This window comes from Pleurodeles waltl, chromosome 12 (assembly GCF_031143425.1).
Source record: "Pleurodeles waltl isolate 20211129_DDA chromosome 12, aPleWal1.hap1.20221129, whole genome shotgun sequence".
NCBI classification, from domain to species: Eukaryota; Metazoa; Chordata; class Amphibia; order Caudata; family Salamandridae; genus Pleurodeles; species Pleurodeles waltl.
This window is the reverse complement of record NC_090451.1, coordinates 245,853,599-245,875,266: the sequence shown is the minus strand read 5'-3', so window position 1 is coordinate 245,875,266 and position 21,668 is coordinate 245,853,599. Positions and strand designations below refer to the sequence as shown.

The window sequence follows — 21,668 nt, the reverse complement described above, 5'->3', positions numbered from 1 at the left end:
CCCTTCGACTTGTACTTAAATAAATATCAGCTGGAACATATGCTCTTTTATAGTTGTAAAACTTGGGCTCTACCTATCTGAGGTCGAACTCTGGGAGTACTTTAGTTCAACTTTGTTTCTGAAGCGTAATGACTTAATAAAGGGGTAAATGGTGGACTGTCCTAATGCAAGATGCCTCCCTACAACATTACCAGACCTGGTGCCAATATTGCCTCTAAGAACCGGGAATGTGACTTGACTGCCAAGGGTATGGTGTCAAAAGTAGATTTTACCTAAGGAGAAAAAATCCAAATGCATGTATGGGCTCCAAAAGGGTGACAGGGTTGTTCAACATAATACGACGGAATCCATAAACATCCTTAAAACAAACAGAACAGCACTTATCATTGAAGTGAGAAATAACAAGTTTACCTAACTACCAGAATAGGTACTTTGTACTTGTCATTTAGATTCATGCACTCTTGCTGATCCCAAGATTCCAATTGGCCTTAGGGTTTAGTTAGAAAGGGGCCCTGGCTGAGAGAGTGTGGAGACTTGTGCAGACTAGAGAAGAGCCAGGTAGAGAGAGACTGCGGCCCAGATTTACTAGATTCCACGCAGCGCAGAAGCCAAAAAATCTGTGCTGCGCTGCATGAGAAGGAGAGAGTAGGAGAGCACCATATTTACAGAAATAAGGCACTCCCCACCCCTTTCCCTAGCACTGGTGAAGAAATCTGCTGCTGTGCGCCACACACACATCTTTGTGCCATAGTGCAAGGATTGGTGCGTGAGTTTAGCAAATGTTTTGTACAGGAAGCATACTCTTCCAGTACAAAATACTACGTGTAGACACACTTTTAACACTTTTCCTACGTTGTATGTGTGCTGCAAAATGCAGCACGCATGCAAAGTTGAAAAAGAAAGGAGAAATGGAAACGTTTTTTCTTTTAATGCCTGCTTTCACACAGCATTAACTTTTGGCGCAAAACCCGGTCTACTATTTTTGTAGCTAGAGTTTTGTGTCAAAATGTATGGGTGGTTGCATGGGAAAGCCCATGTAACACCCCCTTAGGGCTAAGTAATGCAAACCAGTGCTTTGCGCAGTTTTGCATGACTTTTAGGGTACTTTCTAGCTCAAAGCAAGTTTGCACTGGAAAGTAAGTCGGTTAAAAACGATTTGCATCGAGTTGTATCACTTTTGTGACACAAACACACCGTAAAATCTTAGTAAATATACCCCTAGAGAATTAGCTCTCACCATAACTTGACACAAAAGCCATATACAGTTTTTGGTGGTGCTGGTAAGTGTTCTCCCACCTTTTCCTTGAGTAACCCAGGAATCCAGGGTTTCCCTGACAGGGGAGAGAAAGGTGTTCCCAAACCGTCATTCCTTATAATGAAGGCCACTGGCCTTGCAATCTAGGCTTGAGCATTCTATTGTCGTCTTTGTTTAGATTGGCACAATGGATGAAGACAGACTGGAATTTAGCCTGAGTGATCACCAGTGCTATGATTAAATCAGGCATTCCTACCAGAACTTTGTTGCCTGCTTAAATATATTACATGATCCGTGTCCCATTTAAATGGCCAATCATTATTAGATAATTCGTACTAACCTTCAGTGATCATCATAGCAATAATCTTATGTTCGGTGGCATGTGTAGCTGCAGATGCACATGCTGTGCATAGTCCGCCGTCTGGTGTTGGGTCGGAGTGTTACAAGTTGTTTTTCTTCGAAGAAGTCTTTTCGAGTCACAAGACAGAGGGACTCCTCCTCCTTTGTTTCCATTGCGCATGGGCGTCGACTCCATCTTAGATTGTTTTTTTTCCGCCATCGGGTTCGGACGTGTTCCTTTTCGCTCCGTGTTTCGGGACGGAAAGATAGTCATAACTTCGGAAAACTACGTCGGTATTGTTTTGTTCGGTATCGGGTTAGATTAGAATCGACACCGAATCCTGAAGAGCTCCGGTAGCCCTTCGGGGTAATTTCGATCCCCCGTCGGGGCCTGGTCGGCCCGACCGCGTGCAACATCGAGACTGATGGAACGGACCCCGTTCCGATTCTGTCCTAAATGCCACAGTAAATATCCCTATACAGACCAGCATTTGGTCTGTAACTTGTGCCTGTCACCCGAGCACAAGGAAGAAACGTGTGAGGCCTGTCGAGCGTTTCGGTCGAGAAAAACGCTCCGTGACCGAAGAGCCAGACGGTTGCAGATGGCGTCCACACCGACAGGACAACGAGGGTTCGAGGAACAGGGAGAAGAAGAGGAAGCCTTCTCCATCCATGAATCGGACTCGGAAGAATTCGACGTCGAAGAAACCGTGAGTAAGACGTCGAAGCAAGCACCACACAGGAAAACAGACAAAGCCCAGGGGACGCCACTGCCAACAGGCCATGGCTCAACCCATAAAGTAGGTGACCGTCCATCGGCACCGAAAAAAGGCGAACTGGTGCCGAGGTCGTCCGACTCGGGTCGAGACACGGGCATGCAGCAATCTCGGGACCGAGAAAGTGCTGCATAAAAAGGGGCGACACCGAGACAGCACCACCGAGGCATCGGCACCGAAGATGGCCGACGCCGAGAAAGTTCGACACCGAAAAAGAGAAAAATCTCATCGGAGCCGAAAACAACAAAAGACACGGTTTCGGTGCCTAAACGACCAGCAACTGAACCGACAGCCAGTTCGTACTCAGAGGAACAATCACTGTCCTCCCAAATGCGCAAACACAGGTTTGAGGAAGATTTACAAACCACAGATGTAGACCACACCCAAAAGCGGATCTTCATACAAAGTGGTACAGGGAAGATCAGCACTCTTCCCCCAATCAGGAGAAAAAGGAAACTCGATTTCCAACCACAAGAAAAGACACCACAAGCAAAAGTGGTAAAGAAGGTAACTCCACCACCCTCTCCACCACCGGTAACTCATACATCACCGGCACAGACTCCGTCACATTCACCAGCTCATACCACTATGAGCCAAGATGACCAGGATGCGTGGGATCTCTATGACGCCCCAGTATCAGACAGTAGCCCTGAGTCGTACCCTACTAAGCCCTCACCACCTGAAGACAGTACAGCGTATGCACAGGTGGTAGCTAGGGCAGCAGAGTTCCATAACGTGTCTTTACACTCAGAGCCTGTCGAAGATGACTTCCTTTTCAACACCCTCTCCTCCACCTATAGCAATTATCAAAGCCTCCCTATGCTCCCGGGAATGCTAAGGCACGCTAAACAGATCTGTAAAGAACCTGTGAAAAGCAGAGCAATAACTTCAAGGGTGGAGAAGAAATATAAAGCACCGCCCACGGACCCTGCTTTTATCACATCACAACTGCCACCAGATTCAGTTGTCGTAGGAGCAGCTCGTAAAAGAGCCAACTCGCACACATCAGGCGACGCACCACCTCCAGACAAGGAGAACCGCAAGTTCGACACAGCTGGGAAAAGGGTTGCAGTACAAGCTGCAAACCAGTGGCGCATCGCTAACTCGCAGGCGCTCCTAGCGCGATATGACAGAGCCCATTGGGACGAGATGCAGCATCTCATCGAGCATCTACCCAAAGAATTCCAGAAACGGGCAAAACAAGTGGTTGAGGAGGGACAAAATATCTCAAACAACCAAATACGTTCCTCTATGGATGCAGCGGATACAGCTGCAAGAACAATAAATACCGCGGTAACCATAAGGAGGCACGCATGGTTGCGCACATCCGGCTTCAAACTCGAGATACAACAGACAGTGCTCAATATGCCGTTCAATGAACAACAATTGTTTGGACCCGAAGTGGACACGGCAATTGAAAAATTGAAAAAAGATACTGACACAGCTAAGGCCATGGGCGCACTCTATTCCCCGCAGGGCAGAGGCACTTTTGGCACGTTTCGCAAAACAACCTTCAGAGGGGGGTTTCGAGGTCAAACCACACAAGCTAGTACCTCACAAACAACACCGTCTACCTACCAGGGACAGTACCAAAGGGGAGGCTTTCGGGGCCAATACAGAGGGGGACAATTCCCTAGAAACTGGGGAAAATTTCAGGGTCCCAAGACCCCACCAACCAAACAGTGACTCACAAGTCACTCAACCCCTTCACACAACACCAGTGGGGGGAAGACTAAGCCAGTTCTACAAATTTTGGGAGGAGATAACAACAGACACTTGGGTCTTAGCAGTTATCCGGCATGGTTATTGCATAGAATTTCTCCAACTCCCTCCAAACGTCCCACCCAAAACACAGAATATGTCAAAACAGCATTTAGACCTTCTACAACTAGAAGTTCAAGCATTACTGCAAAAAGACGCAATAGAATTAGTACCAGGTCCACAAAAGAACACAGGAGTTTACTCACTGTACTTTCTAATACCAAAAAAAGACAAAACACTGAGACCAATCTTAGATCTCAGAACACTAAACACCTACATCAAATCGGAACACTTTCACATGGTCACGCTACAGGACGTATTACCACTGTTGAGACAACAAGACTACATGACAACCTTAGATCTAAAAGACGCGTATTTCCACATACCGATACATCCCTCGCACAGGAAATACCTAAGGTTCGTATTCAAGGGAATACATTACCAATTCAAAGTGTTGCCGTTCGGTATAACAACCGCACCGAGAGTCTTTACAAAATGTCTAACAGTAGTAGCTGCACATATCAGAAGGCAGCAAATACACGTGTTCCCCTACCTAGACGATTGGCTAATCAAGACCAACTCCCTAACAAAGTGTTCACACCACACAGATTATGTCATACAAACCCTCTACAAACTAGGGTTCTCCATCAACTATACAAAGTCACACATTCTGCCGTGCCAAACACAGCAATACTTGGGAGCGACAATGAACACAACAAAAGGGATAGCCACTCCAAGTCCACAAAGGGTTCAAAATTTTTACAAAGTCATACAAGCCATGTATCCAACACAAAAAATACATGCAAAGATGGTGTTAAAACTCCTAGGCATGATGTCCTCATGCATAGCCATTGTCCCAAACGCAAGATTGCACATGAGGCCCTTACAACAGTGCCTAGCATCACAATGGTCACATGCACAGGGTCACCTTCTAGATCTGGTGTTGATAGACCGCCAAACATACATCTCGCTTCTATGGTGGAACAGTATAAATTTAAACAAAGGGCGGCCTTTCCAAGACCCAGTGCCACAATACGTGATAACTACAGATGCTTCCATGACAGGGTGGGGAGCACACCTCAATCAACACAGCATCCAAGGACAATGGGATGTACATCAAAGAAGGTTTCATATAAATCACCTCGAATTGTTAGCAGTATTCCTAGCGTTGAAAGCATTTCAACCCATCATAACCCACAAATACATTCTTGTCAAAACAGACAACATGACAACAATGTATTATCTAAACAAACAGGGGGGAACACACTCGACACAGCTGTGTCTCCTGGCACAAAGGATATGGCAGTGGGCAATTCACAACCACATTCGCCTAATAGCACAGTTTATTCCAGGGATCCAGAACCAGCTAGCAGACAATCTCTCTCGGGATCACCAACAAGTACACGAATGGGAGATTCACCCCCAAATTCTAAAATCTTACTTCCAAATTTGGGGAACACCTCAAATAGACCTATTTGCAACAAAAGAGAACGCAAAATGCCAAAACTTCGCATCCAGGTACCCACACCAGCAGTCTCAAGGCAATGCTCTATGGATGAATTGGTCAGGGATATTTGCGTACGCTTTTCCCCCTCTCCCTCTTCTTCCATATCTAGTAAACAGATTGAGTCAAAACAAACTCAAACTCATACTAATAGCACCTACATGGGCAAGACAACCTTGGTATACAACACTACTAGACCTGTCAGTAGTGCCTCATGTCAAACTACCCAACAGACCAGATCTGTTAACACAGCACAAACAACAGATCAGGCATCCAAACCCAGCATCGCTGAATCTAGCAATTTGGCTCCTGAAATCCTAGAATTTGGACACTTAAACCTCACACAAGAATGTATGGAGGTCATAAAACAAGCTAGAAGGCCATCCACTAGACACTGCTATGCAAGTAAATGGAAAAGATTTGTTTGCTACTGCCGTAATAATCAAGTTCAACCATTACATGCATCTCCAACAGATATAGTAGGATACTTACTACATTTGCAGAAATCAAATCTGGCCTTCTCTTCCATAAGGATACATCTCGCAGCAATATCTGCATACCTGCAGATTACTCATTCAACTTCACTGTTTAGAATACCTGTCATTAAAGCATTTATGGAAGGCCTAAAAAGAATTATACCACCAAGAACACCACCTGTTCCTTCATGGAACCTCAACATTGTCTTAACAAGACTCATGGGTCCACCTTTCGAACCCATGCATTCTTGCGAAATACAATACCTAACGTGGAAAGTTGCATTTCTCATTGCCATTACATCTCTAAGAAGAGTAAGTGAAATTCAGGCGTTTACTATACAGGAACCATTTATTCAAATACACAAAAATAAGGTAGTTCTAAGAACCAATCCAAAATTCTTACCAAAAGTTATCTCACCGTTTCACTTAAATCAAACAGTAGAACTACCAGTGTTCTTTCCACAGCCAGACTCAATAGCTGAAAGGGCACTACATACATTAGACATCAAAAGAGCACTAATGTACTACATTGACAGAACAAAACTAATTAGGAAAACAAAACAACTATTTATTGCATTTCAAAAACCTCATGCAGGAAACCCAATATCAAAACAAGGTATAGCCAGATGGATAGTTAAGTGCATCCAAACCTGCTACCTTAAAGCAAAGAGAGAGCTGCCTATTACACCAAAGGCACACTCAACCAGAAAGAAAGGCGCTACCATGGCCTTCCTAGGAAATATTCCAATGAACAAAATATGTAAGGCAGCAACATGGTCTATGCCTCACACATTTACTAAGCACTACTGTGTAGACGTGCTATCTGCACAACAAGCCACAGTAGGTCAAGCTGTACTAAGAACTTTATTTCAAACTACTTCCACTCCTACAGGCTGAACCACCGCTTTTGGGGAGATAACTGCTTACTAGTCTATGCACAGCATGTGTATCTGCAGCTACACATGCCACCGAACGGAAAATGTCACTTACCCAGTGTACATCTGTTCGTGGCATTAGTCGCTGCAGATTCACATGCGCCCACCCGCCTCCCCGGGAGCCTGTAGCCGTTTGGAAGTAATCTCCAACATTTGTACATTTGTAAATATATTACCTTAACCTTTATCTTGTACATACTTATTCATTCCATTGCATGGGCACTATTACTAACATACACAGCTCCTACCTCACCCTCTGTGGGGAAAACAATCTAAGATGGAGTTGACGCCCATGCGCAATGGAAACAAAGGAGGAGGAGTCCCTCGGTCTCGTGACTCGAAAAGACTTCTTCGAAGAAAAACAACTTGTAACACTCCGACCCAACACCAGACGGCGGACTATGCACAGCATGTGAATCTGCAGCGACTAATGCCACGAACAGATGTACACTGGGTAAGTGACATTTTCCTTATTTGACAATATTTGATAATTCAAACTTAAAGAGATGCTGCCCTGTAATTATCACATATTTATGGATCCTTGCCTTCTTTGCGAATCACTGAAATTAATAAGCATTTCATTCCTCAAAGGAAAATCCCAGTTTTGATGCCTTGGCTGTAGACTCAAAAGTTGAGACACTTCCTTGATGAAAGTTCTACAGAGTATTCCAGAGAATCCATCCAACCTTGTTGATTTCACTACTCCCTTGTAACTTATGCTTAGCTTCATTAACTTCTGTTTCAAATATGTTACTGTCCAGGGGGTCTCAGTTTTCATTACTCACAATTGGGAGCTTGTGTTTGTCCAAATACTCCTTTTATAGTTCAGTGTCATATACCTCACTGGGGTGCAGATTTGTTTTTAAAATGGCCAAAGGAGATACCAATTTCATCCTTTATGCGCAGGTTCCACACCTTTCTCATCCCTGTATGATAACAGTCGATCACATTTCTCTACATTCTTCCAATCCATTTTTTTATCCTGTTCACGTTTTAAGACCTCTGATCCATTTTTTGAGGCATAAATAATTAGTATTATAAGGGATTATAACCATAGCCAAACCAAATTTAGATTTTGTACGTTTGATTCATTTCTGGATGGCTTAGATTCCACATCAGATACAAAATTACCTATCGCTAGAGTAAGTTGGGATACTAATGTAGATTCTTTAAAAATAAACTCTTTAAGGTGCCAGTGAAGTAATCTTTATACTAGTTCACCCTTCTCAGTTTTATGGACATAAGAGCACAATCTGATATATGTAAGTTTTCATTTTTAGATTCTAATCCTCTATTAGTTTCTTCTTCCTCAAAATATAATCGAACCTGGAATTGCAATGATGCCTACAAGACAAGTAAATGGAGTCTCCTGTTGGACTGATCAGCCTTCATACAGTATGTCCATTAATATCTTACCTCCAGTTAGTGTTCCGTTCTATTTCCTGTCAGATCCTACACTGGATCTAGGGTTGTGTCGGAATCTAAGATAACAGTAGTATATGTCTGAAAAAGGCACCAGTTCTGTAGTCAATATCTATAAGTGAGACAGTCACTCTTAGGATAGAAAGATGTTCACAATTCTGATTGTAAAATGATATATAGAGGTGTCTCCAATCAGATATCTACCTCCTCAGCCCTTGAGAACTAAAATATTTTAGTATTCATTGTTTTCTTAAACGGCACACTCTGCCGTTTTGACCTTGAGGAAATGCAGTGAGAAATCTCCATTCCTTCTCACAACATATTGAGTATTTATCTTCAAAATGAGTCTCTCATAGGAGTGCAATATCTACTTCCTTGATGAAAGTTCTACAGAGTATTCCAGAGAATCCATCCAACCTTGTTGATTTCACTACTCCCTTGTAACTTATGCTTAGCTTCATTAACTTCTGTTTCAAATATGTTACTGTCCAGGGTGTCTCAGTTTTCATTACTCACAATTGGGAGCTTGTGTTTGTCCAAATACTCCTTTTATAGTTCAGTGTCATATACCTCACTGGGGTGCAGATTTTTTTTAAAAATGGCCAAAGGAGATACCAATTTCATCCTTTATGCGCAGGTTCCACACCTTTCTCATCCCTGTATGATAACAGTCGATCACATTCCTCTACATTCTTCCAATCCATTTTTTGATCCTGTTCACGTTTTAGGACCTCTGATCCATTTTTTGAGGCATAAATAATTAGTATTATAAGGGATTATAACCATAGCCAAACCAAATTTAGATTTTGTACATTTGATTCATTTCTGGATGGCTTAGATTCCACGTCCGATACAAAATTACCTATCGCTAGAGTAAGTTGGGATACTAATGTAGATTCTTTAAAAATAAACTCTTTAAGGTGCCAGTGAAGTAATCTTTATACTAGTTCACCCTTCTCAGTTTTATGGACATAAGAGCACAATCTGATATATGTAAGTTTTCATTTTTAGATTCTAATCCTCTATTAGTTTCTTCTTCCTCAAAATATAATCGATCCTGGAATTGCAATGATGCCTACAAGACAAGTAAATGGAGTCTCCTGTTGGACTGATCAGCCTTCATACAGTATGTCCATTAATATCTTACCTCCAGTTAGTGTTCCGTTCTATTTCCTGTCAGATCCTACACTGGATCTAGGGTTGTGTCGGAATCTAAGATAACAGTAGTATATGTCTGACAAAGGCACCAGTTCTGTAGTCAATATCTATAAGTGAGACAGTCACTCTTAGGATAGAAAGATGTTCACAATTCTGATTGTAAAATGATATATAGAGGTGTCTCCAATCAGATATCTACCTCCTCAGCCCTTGAGATCTAAAATATTTTAGTATTCATTGTTTTCTTAAACGGCACACTCTGCCGTTTTGACCTTGAGGAAATGCAGTGAGAAATCTCCATTCCTTCTCACAACATATTGAGTATTTATCTTCAAAATGAGTCTCTTATAGGAGTGCAATATCTACACTTAAGTTTTTAATGTTTTTTTTTTCTTTAAGAAATGCCAGATCTTCGGAATGGTTTGTGTATGTGTCTGCTTCCCAAAGTATTCCTAGTAGCAAACTACAATTGATACAATTATTGAACATACACTTTATTTTCCTACTGACCTAAATGAAATATATAAGTGATCTAGTACATACTTCCTAAAAATAGTTATATCAATCTCATGATACACTTGTAGTGAAGTCTTCTACCAAGCACAACATGGCTAAGGCTACAGTTAACCTGCCCCCAGGCTGATTACTACTATTAGGTAAGACCAAATTCAACCAAACATTTATATGAAAACAAACAATGATTCTTAAAAGTAGATTTTTACTCTGAAAATGTTTCATTAATTTAGGTTTGTAGCCTTCATGTATTAGTCATTTTTCTAGGTTAATAACTGTATGTAACTTTTATACATTTTTATAGCTGCTGGAAGATTCAAAAGCATAAGGTTACCTTTATTGTGAGTCTATTACTCTAAATATGTCAGCTCTTTCCCAAGCATGGTACAGCAATATTGAGTTTTAAATCATGAGCTTAAAAATATTAAGAACTAAAATATATTTGCAAGGTAAGTATAAGGGTAACAACAGGTTTACTATATACATATATTGTACAGGTACATAGAGGTGGAGTTAAGAATAGTAAACCTGTACTTACCAGTATATACATGGCGCCACAATACTTTGGTTGTCAATATGTTTCCTACAACATTCCTTTTGCACAATATTTCTGCTGCTGATATTCTGATACACAAACCTTTCCCATTATCAACCTGCCACCTAGTGTCAAGAGCTATTTAAAGAGCTATTTAAATACACAGATTTTAATGCTGGTGCCATGTACACACGTGTACACTGCACATGGCAAGCTCCAATTCTAGACATATACATGTCTTTACCAGTTCTCTTCAATTTGAAAAACATATGTTTTCTGACCAGTAGTAAATGGGGTTGGAGGAGGGAAAACGAGAAAGAACCTACTGAGAGTACAAAGGCACAAAAAGTCAAATTTATTATACTATTTTTTCACATTTGCAACATGTCAGCAAATTGTAAACCTAATGAAAATGAGAAAGGGAGAAATTAAATCTTAGGCTAGCAAATATGTTTTGTAAAATTTCCAGGCCAAACTTTCCATCACTCTAAGAAGTCTCTAGGTCATGTCATCAGCATAATGCATGTGGAGCACAGCAATAACTGATGCAAACTGTAGCCCTCCTCTCTTTTGAAATCATACATACCACATAATCAATTCTCAATTATACCACTGTTCTTTATCAATTAAATCCCTCTTTATTTATCACACAAAAGCATTTTTTACAAAAAAAACACTTGTGCAAATCTAGTTTCCATACTAACAGAACAATATCTAATTTTTCAAAGCTTTCATCTGCACTTAAACTCTGCTTAACAGATAAACTTGATTATCATTATCCATGTCACAACAGGGGGCATGGGGTCCGCTTCATCATCTCCTTCTCACTGCACTCCTTACTACATGAGCGTTAGACTCAAAGGTGAGACAGCGACCTCTAAAGTAAAAATACAATAACATTTTAAATCTAGACTATCCGAAGGACACTTAGTACGTTCTACTGGTTTATGAATAATGAAAAATAGTGACATCCAGTACAGAGCTGACACTTAATCACCGCCCGAATGTCCTGGATGCACCACAAAACTGCACTGTGTCCAGAATCCCTCTGATGAACTGGAGCATTTGCGAAGGAGTTAGATGTGACTTCAGCATGTTTCTAATGAACCCCAATGGCATTACAAGGTCTGCTGTTATCTGGAGATGGTCCACAACTGCCTGGGGCGAGACAGCCTTCAATAGTCAAGTCATCTAGGTAGGGGAATACTGATACACACAGCCTACAAAGGTGTACTGTGACCACCATAATCACTTCCATGAACATCCAGGAGGCAGTGGTGAAGCCAAATGGGGGTAATGTGAATTGAAAATGTTCCTGGCCCACTGTGAAGCAGAGGTAGCGTCTGTGGGCCTGCAGGACGGGGATGTGAAAATAAGCACCCTGCAGGTTCAATGCTACCATCCAGTCTCTACCATCCATGGCAGACATGCCCGTAGACCTCATCCATACGTGACAATCTAGGAGGCAGCTGGCATTTAAAGCGCACAAGCCATCACTGGTGAAAGAGAAAAAACACTTGCCAAATTGTTTGATGCACTCAGACTCACACTCAGATGGGGAAAGCATTAGGGTTTACTCTACTCATAGATGCCTGTACCACCAAGCTCCAAAGAGTAAGGGGTAGAAAATGTTTGGCTCCTCAGGTGCTGGGCAATGATGACAGGCAATCTGCCTGTTAACTGGGGACCTTGTGCACTAGAATGTCTGTAAGAGCCTCGTTAAAGAGCAAAGGAGGCACATTTTTTGTCTGACCTGGATGGAGAACCTCTGTGGTTACACTGTGAGCAATTAGAGATGAAGTGTTTCTACGGCCCGCTACATAACCATAGCAAAGGATGTTCTTTTCTCTTTAGCACGGCCAAGAGGAGATATCAGGCCAGGAACTAGAGAAGTGTGCAGGCCGCTAGCATCTTGTAATTCCTTGAAACAACTATTCTCTGTATCTTGAGGGCAACTTCATGCCCATCATCAAAATAATTGTTGTCTGAGTTAGTCCTGAAGTTAGAGTCCATGTCAGTGACAAACTCAAAGCAGGTTCAGAGGGTCCAGATGTCAGTATCATCTCGCAAAGTTCAACTGGAGGTCATTAAAGTAGTAAGAGTGCATGGTCGAACTTTAAAATCAGAAACATTGTTCGGTCAGCTCCTTTGTAGCTTCCAACAGTGTTCCATTTCTAGTATGAGGACCTATGGAGCCTACAAGGTCATCCTTTTGAACCCTTAGATTCACTGGACTTTCCATTTCTCTCTATCAAGGTATACCTTATACTAGCAATAACAATTGCTTGGCGTTCAAGTGAATAGGGATCTTTAATAATTAATTAACAATACCCGACAGAGTCATTTTAAAACCTGCTCTGGGGTTTCGTCTTAGGATCTGTTCTCATGTTCACTTATACCAAGAAATATTTCTACCTACTTTCTTTCAAGGCCCAAACCCTCAGGAAGAGGCTGACTTATGTTAAACGTAAGGCAAGCCTTATTGATCTATATAGCTCTTAGTGAGTCTTTTTTTCCAATTGTTTATGTTTTACTTTTGAGGCAGGAAGTTAGCCTTCCAAATCTACTATTAAGAGTTTAAATCTATTAGCCGGTGGGTGAAAAAGGCTTTTTCAATAGGATATTCCAATGCCTGAGATTTGTAGAGAAGCAAGATTGGCTACTCCCATCACTTTTGTCTAGCATTATCTTTTGGAGGTATGCACAATAGGTACAGGATCATTTTTGGGAGGTGCCTGCAACCACTGTTCATTCCTAGTTGGATGTTTTGTTTTGTCATTAAAAGAGTTTTGTAGCATCAGTTTTGGTGTGGCATCTATGTTTTGTTTGAGGGTGTTCAGCAGACGATGTTTTAGCTTGGTATGTTCTCATGTAGTTTGAGCTGTAACAAGGAGGAGGCAATGAGGAGGTAATGCCTGAATTACTTGCCAGCAATCTTCATTACTTGAAGTTTGCTTGTTGCTCTCCTCAATCGCACCATCCTCTCCCAGTATGTTTCTGCTGCCATTGGTTCACAGCTTAGTATCACAGGACATCAGGCAGGAAATGGGGCGGGTATATCTAGGCTACCCTGTTTTAGGCTTAAACCCCAAATAATTTATGAAACTCACTAAAAGGGTTACAGCCCTCATCAGTGTAATTATATAAACACCAATAAGCACCAGCACAACCACTAACTAAACTGCCATTCATGGAAAGGAAAGTGAGAGAGAATGAGTCATTTGTATTCCTTTCTCAAGGGGGCAACACAAGGCAACTTTTTATACATGGTAGCAGCTAGAAAAGATTGGTCAAAGATTAGTCTGGTTGAGTTTTGCTGTCAATAAAATATTGTTTCTTCTTCCTTTTGTTTCCCCCAGTTTTGTGTGCTTGAATTAAAGGTGTGGGGTTTAGAAGCATGTTTTAGGTCTGATTTAAATATTTTATATACTGTAGAGACTTATTGGCAAAATGTTTGGCTCAAAGGAATTGCAGCCAATATGTACTATCATATATACCCACAGGCACAGAATGGGTAAAACCCTTAGATACATCATCCCCTTTTCTAACAAGTCAGTATTGATAGCAGATCAAATGCCAAACACCCCAGGCTTTAAACATTCAGTGCAAGGTGTAGTAACAAGTACCCGTGAAAGCATGCCTTCACCGTGCACATGGAATAGTGATGAAAACATGACAAGTCGTTCCATGTAATGATAGCTACAAGGTGTCCCATTATCATGTCAGAGAGCTTCAGCTAACCCTGGCTTTTGCCCCTGTGCACTTTGCTGTTGGCTTTTTGAGCTCATAGCTATAATGTTAACAGCAACATTTCAAGCCCCAGAATACAATGTGATATCTGTTAAAAGGTAAAGACAGACTTAAAGTGAGACGTGCAGTGGGGACACTTAGCAGCTATGAATGTCCACGCAGCAGCAGTACCACCTTAATATGGTCAGACAAACAGTGCAGAAAAGCAGTAGCGAGCATGCTTAGAATATCAAGTGCCTTAGAATGCAGAGCTAGAAATTATTCAGGTGCAATTCAAAATGTTAAAGGCTTCACAGGATACTTTGCTGATGGCAGTGTTGACCACCAAATTATTCAGCAAGGGTTCCCGGGAATTTGTTTATTAAAACATTTGAATATAGCACTCTTACATTTTAATCGTTAAAAGCCCGGTAAATCCGATAGAATCCTGACAGAGAAAGTGTGATAATTAATGAGATGTGACAGTGAGAGTGCAATTCACAGACTTTCTATACTTAAAACAACCTAACATAAATCAATTAGACGTACTACTAATGGGAAGACACTATGGGCCTCATTATGACCCTGGCGGTAGAGAACCGCCAGGGCCAACGGGGGCGGGAGCACCGCCGACAGGCCGGCGGTGCTCCCTTGGGCATTCTGACCGCGGCGCTTTGGCCGCGGTCAGAAAGGGAAAAACGGCGGTCTCCCGCCGGTTTTCCACTGCCCCTAAGAATCCTCCAAGGCGGCGCAGCGAGCTGCGCCGCCGAGGGGATTCTGACAAACCTTACCGCCATCCTGTTCCTGGCGGCTCGCCCGCCAGGAACAGGATGGTGGTAAGGATTGTCGTGGGGCCCCTGCAGTGCCCATGCCAATGGCATGGGCACTGCAGGGGCCCCCGTAAGAGGGCCCCGCTAGTATTTCACTGTCTGCGTAGCAGACAGTGAAATACGCGACGGGTGCAGTAGCACCCGTCGCACCTTCCCACTCCGCCGGCTAGATTACGAGCCGGCATCCTCGTGGGAAGGGAGTTTTTCCCTGGGCTGGCGGGCGGTCTTTTGGAGACCGCCCGCCAGCCCAGGGAAAAACTCATAATACCCTCCGCGGTCTTTTGACCGCGGAGCGGTATTATGGAGGGCTGAATTCTGGCGGGCGGCCTCCGCCGCCCGCCAGAATCAGAATGAGGGCCCATATACTCTGCTTTGCTTCTTAAATTAAATGTGCTTTATAACAATCACTGCAAAAACAGCATACTATGTAACAATGGAAAAACCCAGTTCTGTCTACTTTGGAGATTAGGCAGCTGAATAAACACAGATTACAAAGCGCTTGGAAAACACTGAGACAACACCACTTAAGTCCACAAAAAATGAAACAATGAATGTGCGACAGCCTAGGGATATCCCTGGAGGAATTAGTTGAACACAGAGAAAGGAAAAAACATCCTTAAGACATTCACGTTCTAAAGCATTTAAAATGTTTTGACATATTTTTTTAGGTGGTGCCCGTCTCACAGGTGAGACTTCACCCTATCATAGTTAGGACCGCAAGAGGAAGGTTCCAGATTCAGAATAACGAAGATTACTAGTAATTCATTCAGGCAACACTAAACCATGTTGATTCCACATTTCATCTGTACAATTCTATGTTACAGAAGCCTTCCTCAGGACTGAACTAGTTCATACACTTTATTAGCCCTGAAGTAGCAAATTTCAGTAAGCGCACGTGAAATATTTATGGTGTCATAAATAAAGGGCTAACTTTATTGTTTGAAAAAAAAATATTTAGAAGAAAAGTTGCACCAAGCAAATTCAAAATGAGGTATTTCAGCAAAAATTAGATTTACATGTGTGTTTTTTTTTTATTATTATTAGGGAGATAAAAATGAAATGCATTGTTTATCCAGCAGAATAACAGCAAGGATACAATTAAGCAACTAAAGCATTAAGGTGGTCATTACAACCCTCGGTCGGTGTTAAAGCGGCGGTAAGACCGCCAACAGGCCGGCGGTAAAAAATGTGCAATTACGACCGTGGCGGAAACCGCCAACAAAGACAGCCACTTTAACACTCCGACCGCCACGGCGGTACAAACAAACAGCGCGGCGGTCACCGCCAACAGACAGTCGGGAGACAATGTACCGCCCACACTATTATGACAGGCCAATCCGCCACCTTTTCCGGGGCAGATTCACCGAGGATAAAAACACGGCGGAAACAGGAATCCCAAAGGGGAAACGCTCACCTCTACACACCCCACGAGGAACGAGGACGCCATGGACCCGGAACTCCAAATTCTACCTGCAATAGTCTTCCTGCTCCTCTACCAGGAGCACGAACGCCAGCGGCGAAGACCACGGTGAGTACTGCACCTACGACACAGGGGAGGGGGGAGGCAAAAAACAGTGACACACACACGCAACACCCCCACCCTCACCCACTACAACACACACACTAATGCATATCAATACATCACAGTTACACCCCCAAACCCCCCAGAAGAATGCAAAGACAATAGAAAATGAGTGTGACCATTGTAATATATTAAAAGCAAGTAGGCAGAAATATATATATATATATATACAAACCAAGTACATGATATATACCAAGCATAGTAGTCCAGGTAGTGCTCTAAGAAAGTCCGTGGAACACTCAGACCACACGGTATGGGCGAGGCCCACACAAGATCCCCGACCATGACGTAGAGAACACTGAAGGGGCATCAGAGAGCAACTAAACAGGCACCTCAGGGGGAGGGAAAGGGGGGGCACCTCAGCCACTTGAGTGCACGACGACAAATCCAAAAGGGGGCCACATTGCCCACTGTTCCATCCTGGGGAGTGCAAAGCCACACTCTCTCAAGTCTCTACAGTGGGTGGGTTGCCCACTGTTCAATCCTGGGGAGTGCAAAGCCACAGTCTCTCAAGTCTCCCAAGTGGGTGGTTTGCCCACTGTTCAATCTTGGGGAGTGCAAAGCCACAGTCTCTCAAGTCTATACAGTGGGTGGTTTGCCCACTGTTGAATCCTGGGGAGTGCAAAGCCACAGTCTGTCAAGTCTCTACAGTGGGTGGTTTGCCCACTGTTCAATCCTGGGGAGTGCAAAGCCACAGTCTATCAAGTCTCTACAGTGGGTGGTTTACCCACTGTTCAATCCTGGGGAGTGCAAAGCCACAGTCTCACAAGTGGATAACAGTCTCCACTGGTTCTGGAGGGGGCATGGTGCCCAGAGTGCTTCATCCTGCTAAGGACAGAGGTAGTGGATGACAGTCTCCACTGGTTCTGGAGGGGGCATGGTGCCCAGAGTGCTTCATCCTGCCAAGGATTGGGGTAGTGGATGCTTTTCTCCACTGGTTCTGGAGGGGGCATGGTGCCCAGAGTGCTTCATCCTGCTAAGGACAGAGGTAGTGGATGACAGTCTCCACTGGTTCTGGAGGGGGCATGTTGCCCAGAGTGCATCATTCACCCCGTGACGGACTCAGTAGCGTCAGTGCCCTTGCCGCTCATGGGCCAGCGGTGCTTGAGATGGCGGTGCCCTGTTCAGCGGTGCTTGAGATGACGATGCCCTGTGCAGCGGTGCTTAAGATGGCGGTACCCTGTTCAGCGGTGCTTGAGATGGCGGTACCCTGTTCAGCGGTGCTTGAGATGGCGGTCTCCATTGCAGGGTCTCAGCTGCTGGCGGTCCTTCATGGCCCAGCGGGGCTTGTGCTGGCGGTCCTTCATGGCCCAGCGGGGCTTGTGCTGGCGGTCCTTCATGGCCCAGCGGGGCTTTTGCTGGCGGCCTTTCATGGCCCAGCGGGGCTTGTGCTGGCAGTCCTTCATGGCCCAGCAGGGCTTTTGCTGGTGGTCCTTCATGGCCCAGCGGGGCTTTTGCTGGCGGTCCTTCATGGCCCAGCGGGCCTTTTGCTGGCGGTCCTTCATGGCCCAGCAGAGCTAGTGCTGGCGGTGGCCTCCTGGGCAGGTGGGCTGGTGCTGGCGGTGGCGGTGGCCTCCTGGGCAGGTGGGCTGGTGGGCTGGTGCTGGCCTCCTGGGCAGCTGGGCTGGTGCTGGCCTCCTGGGCAGCTGGGCAGGTGCTGGCGGGCCCCTCCTGGGCAGGTGGGCTAGTGCTGGCGGTCCTGTCCTGGGCAGCTGGGATTGTGCTGGAGGTGGCCTCCTGGGCAGCGGGGATGAGGTACTACTGAAAGGTCTAGTAGTGTTGTGTACCAAGGTTGCCTTGCCCATGTTGGTGCTATTAGTATGAGTTTGAGTTTGTTTTGACTCAACTTGTTTACTAGATATGGAAGAAGTGGGAGAGGGGGAAAATATCCCTGACCAGTTCATCCATAGTGCATTGCCCTGAGACTGATGTTGTGGGTACCTGGATGCGAAGTTTTGGCATTTTGAGTTTTCTTTTGTTGCAAATAGATCTATTTGTGGTGTTCCCCACATTCTGAAGTAAGTGTTCAGTATTTGGGGGTGAATTTCCCATTCGTGGATCTGTTGGTGATCCCCAGAGAGATTGTCTGCTAACTGATTCTGAATCCCTGGAATAAATTGTGCTATTAGGCGAATGTGGTTGTGAATCGCCCAATGCCATATTTTTTGTGTTAGGAGACACAACTGTGTCGAGTGTGTTCCTCCCTGTTTGTTTAGGTAATACATTGTTGTCATGTTGTCTGTTTTGACAAGAGTGTATTTGTGGGTTATTATGGGTTGAAATGCTTTCAGAGCTAGAAATACCGCTAACAGTTCTAAGTGGTTTATATGAAACTGTTTTTGCTGAATGTCCCATTGCTTGGATGCTGTGCTGATTGAGGTGTGCTCCCTACCCTGTCATGGATGCATCTGTCGTTATTACGTATTGTGGCACTGGGTCTTGAAAAGGCCGCCCTTGGTTTAAATTTATACTGTTCCACCATTGAAGCGAGATGTATGTTTGGCGGTCTATCAACACCAGATCTAGAAGTTGACCCTGTGCCTGTGACCACTGTGATGCTAGGCACTGTTGTAAGGGCCGCATGTGCAACCTTGCGTTTGGGACAATGGCTATGCATGAGGACATCATGCCTAGGAGTTTCATTACTAATTTGACCTGTATCTTTTGGTTTGGATACATGGCTTGTATGACATTTTGGAATGTTTGGACTCTTTGTGGACTTGGAGTGGCAATTCCTTTTACTGTGTTGATTGTTGCTCCTAGGTATTGCTGTGTTTGACACGGCAGAAGGTGTGACTTTGAGTAATTGATTGAGAAACCTAGTTTGTGTAGGGTTTCTATGACGTAATTTGTGTGTTGTGAACACTGTTTTTGCGTGTTGGTTTTGATTAACCAATCGTCTAGGTACGGGAACACATGTATTTGCTGCCTTCTGATATGTGCAGCTACTACTGCTAGACATTTTGTAAAAACTCTTGGCGCAGTTGTTATTCCGAATGGCAACACTTTGAATTGGTAATGTATCCCTTGGAATACAAACCTTAGGTACTTCCTGTGTGAAGGATGTATTTGTATATGGAAATATGCATCCTTTAGATCCAGTGTTCTCATGTAGTCTTGTTGTTTGAGCAGTGGGATTACTTCTTGTAATGTAACCATGTGAAAATGGTCTGATTTGATGTATGTATTTAATATTCTGAGATCTAGTGTTTTGTCTTTTTTGGGTATCAGAAAGTACAGTGAGTAAACTCCTGTGTTTAGTTCTTGTTTTGGTACTAATTCTATTGCTTCTTTTTGGAGCAATGCTTGAACTTCTAATCCTAGAAGATTTATATGTTGTTTCGACATACTGTGTGTTTTCGGTGGGACTGTTGGCGGGAATTCGCGAAATTCTATGCAATAACCATGCTGGATAATTGCTAGTACCCAAGTATCTGTTGTTATCTCCTCCCAATGTTTGTAAAATTGGCTTAATCTTCCCCCCACAGGTGTTATGTGATGGGGATGTGTGACTTGTGAGCCACTGCTTATTTTGAGGACTTTTTGGGCTTTGGAATTTTCCTCTACTTCTTTGGAATTGTCCCCCTCTATATTGCCCCCGAAAACTTCCCCGCTGATATTGGCTTTGGTAAGTGGGCCTTGTTTGTGATGTTGTGGTTTCTGTAGGTTGTCCTTGAAACCCTCCCCTAAAAGGTGTTTTGCGAAAGGTGCCTCTGCTCTGCGGGGAGTAGAGTGCGCCCATGGCTTTTGCCGTATCAGTGTCTTTTTTGAGTTTCTCAATAGCAGTGTCGACTTCCGGCCCAAACAACTGCTGTTCATTAAATGGCATATTTAGCACGGCTTGTTGAATTTCCGGCTTGAAACCTGACGTGCGGAGCCATGCGTGCCTTCTTATTGTTATTGCAGTATTTACTGTCCTTGCAGCCGTATCTGCTGCATCCATTGAAGACCGTATCTGATTATTAGAGATACTTTGTCCTTCTTCCACCACTTGTTGTGCTCTTTTTTGGAACTCCTTGGGTAAGTGTTCTATCAAATGTTGCATCTCATCCCAGTGAGCTCTGTCATATCTTGCCAAAAGCGCTTGTGAATTGGCAATGCGCCATTGGTTTGCTGCTTGTGCTGCAACCCTTTTGCCCGCAGCATCAAATTTGCGACTCTCTTTGTCTGGAGGTGGTGCGTCTCCCGAGGTATGAGAGTTTGCTCTCTTACGAGCTGCCCCGACAACTACTGAGTCTGGAGTTAACTGCGTTGTAATATAAACAGGATCTGTTGGCGGTGGCTTGTACTTTTTCTCCACCCTTGGAGTTATGGCTCGGCCTTTAACAGGATCCTGAAAGATTTGTTTTGAATGTTTTAGCATTCCTGGGAGCATAGGTAGTCTTTGGTACTGGCTATGAGTGGAGGTTAGCGTGTTAAACAAGAAGTCATCCTCAATTGGTTCTGAATTCAAGATGACGTTATGGAAAGCAGCTGCCCTTGCGATCACCTGTGTGTAAGATGTACTGTCCTCAGGAGGGGGCGGCCTGGTAGGGTACGAGTCTGGGCTGTCGTCCGATACTGGTGCATTGTAAAGGTCCCATGCATCGGGATCATCTTGACTCATGGCAGTATGAGTCGGTGAGTGCATCAGTGGAGGAGTTGCTACTGGTGATGTGTGCACTGATGGTGGTGGAGAAGGTGGTGGAGTTGTTTTCTTTGCCACCTTTGCCTGTGGCTCCTTGTCCTTTTCGTGAAAGGCAAGTTTTCTTTTTGTTTTAATTGGAGGAAGAGTGGTTATCTTCCCTGTGTCTTGATGAATGTGGAGCCTCCTTTGAGTATAGTCTGGCTCTACAGCTTGAAGTTCCTCTCCA

The 21,668-nt window shown here is 43.9% G+C and overlaps 1 protein-coding gene across 1 annotated transcript in view; it reads right to left on the bottom strand.

Moving 5' to 3' along the window:
- The window catches only part of DPY19L3 (dpy-19 like C-mannosyltransferase 3), a 482,898-nt gene that overhangs the window by 17,869 nt on the left and 443,361 nt on the right, over nucleotides 1-21,668 (bottom strand). The gene's annotated exons all lie outside the window — the stretch shown is intronic.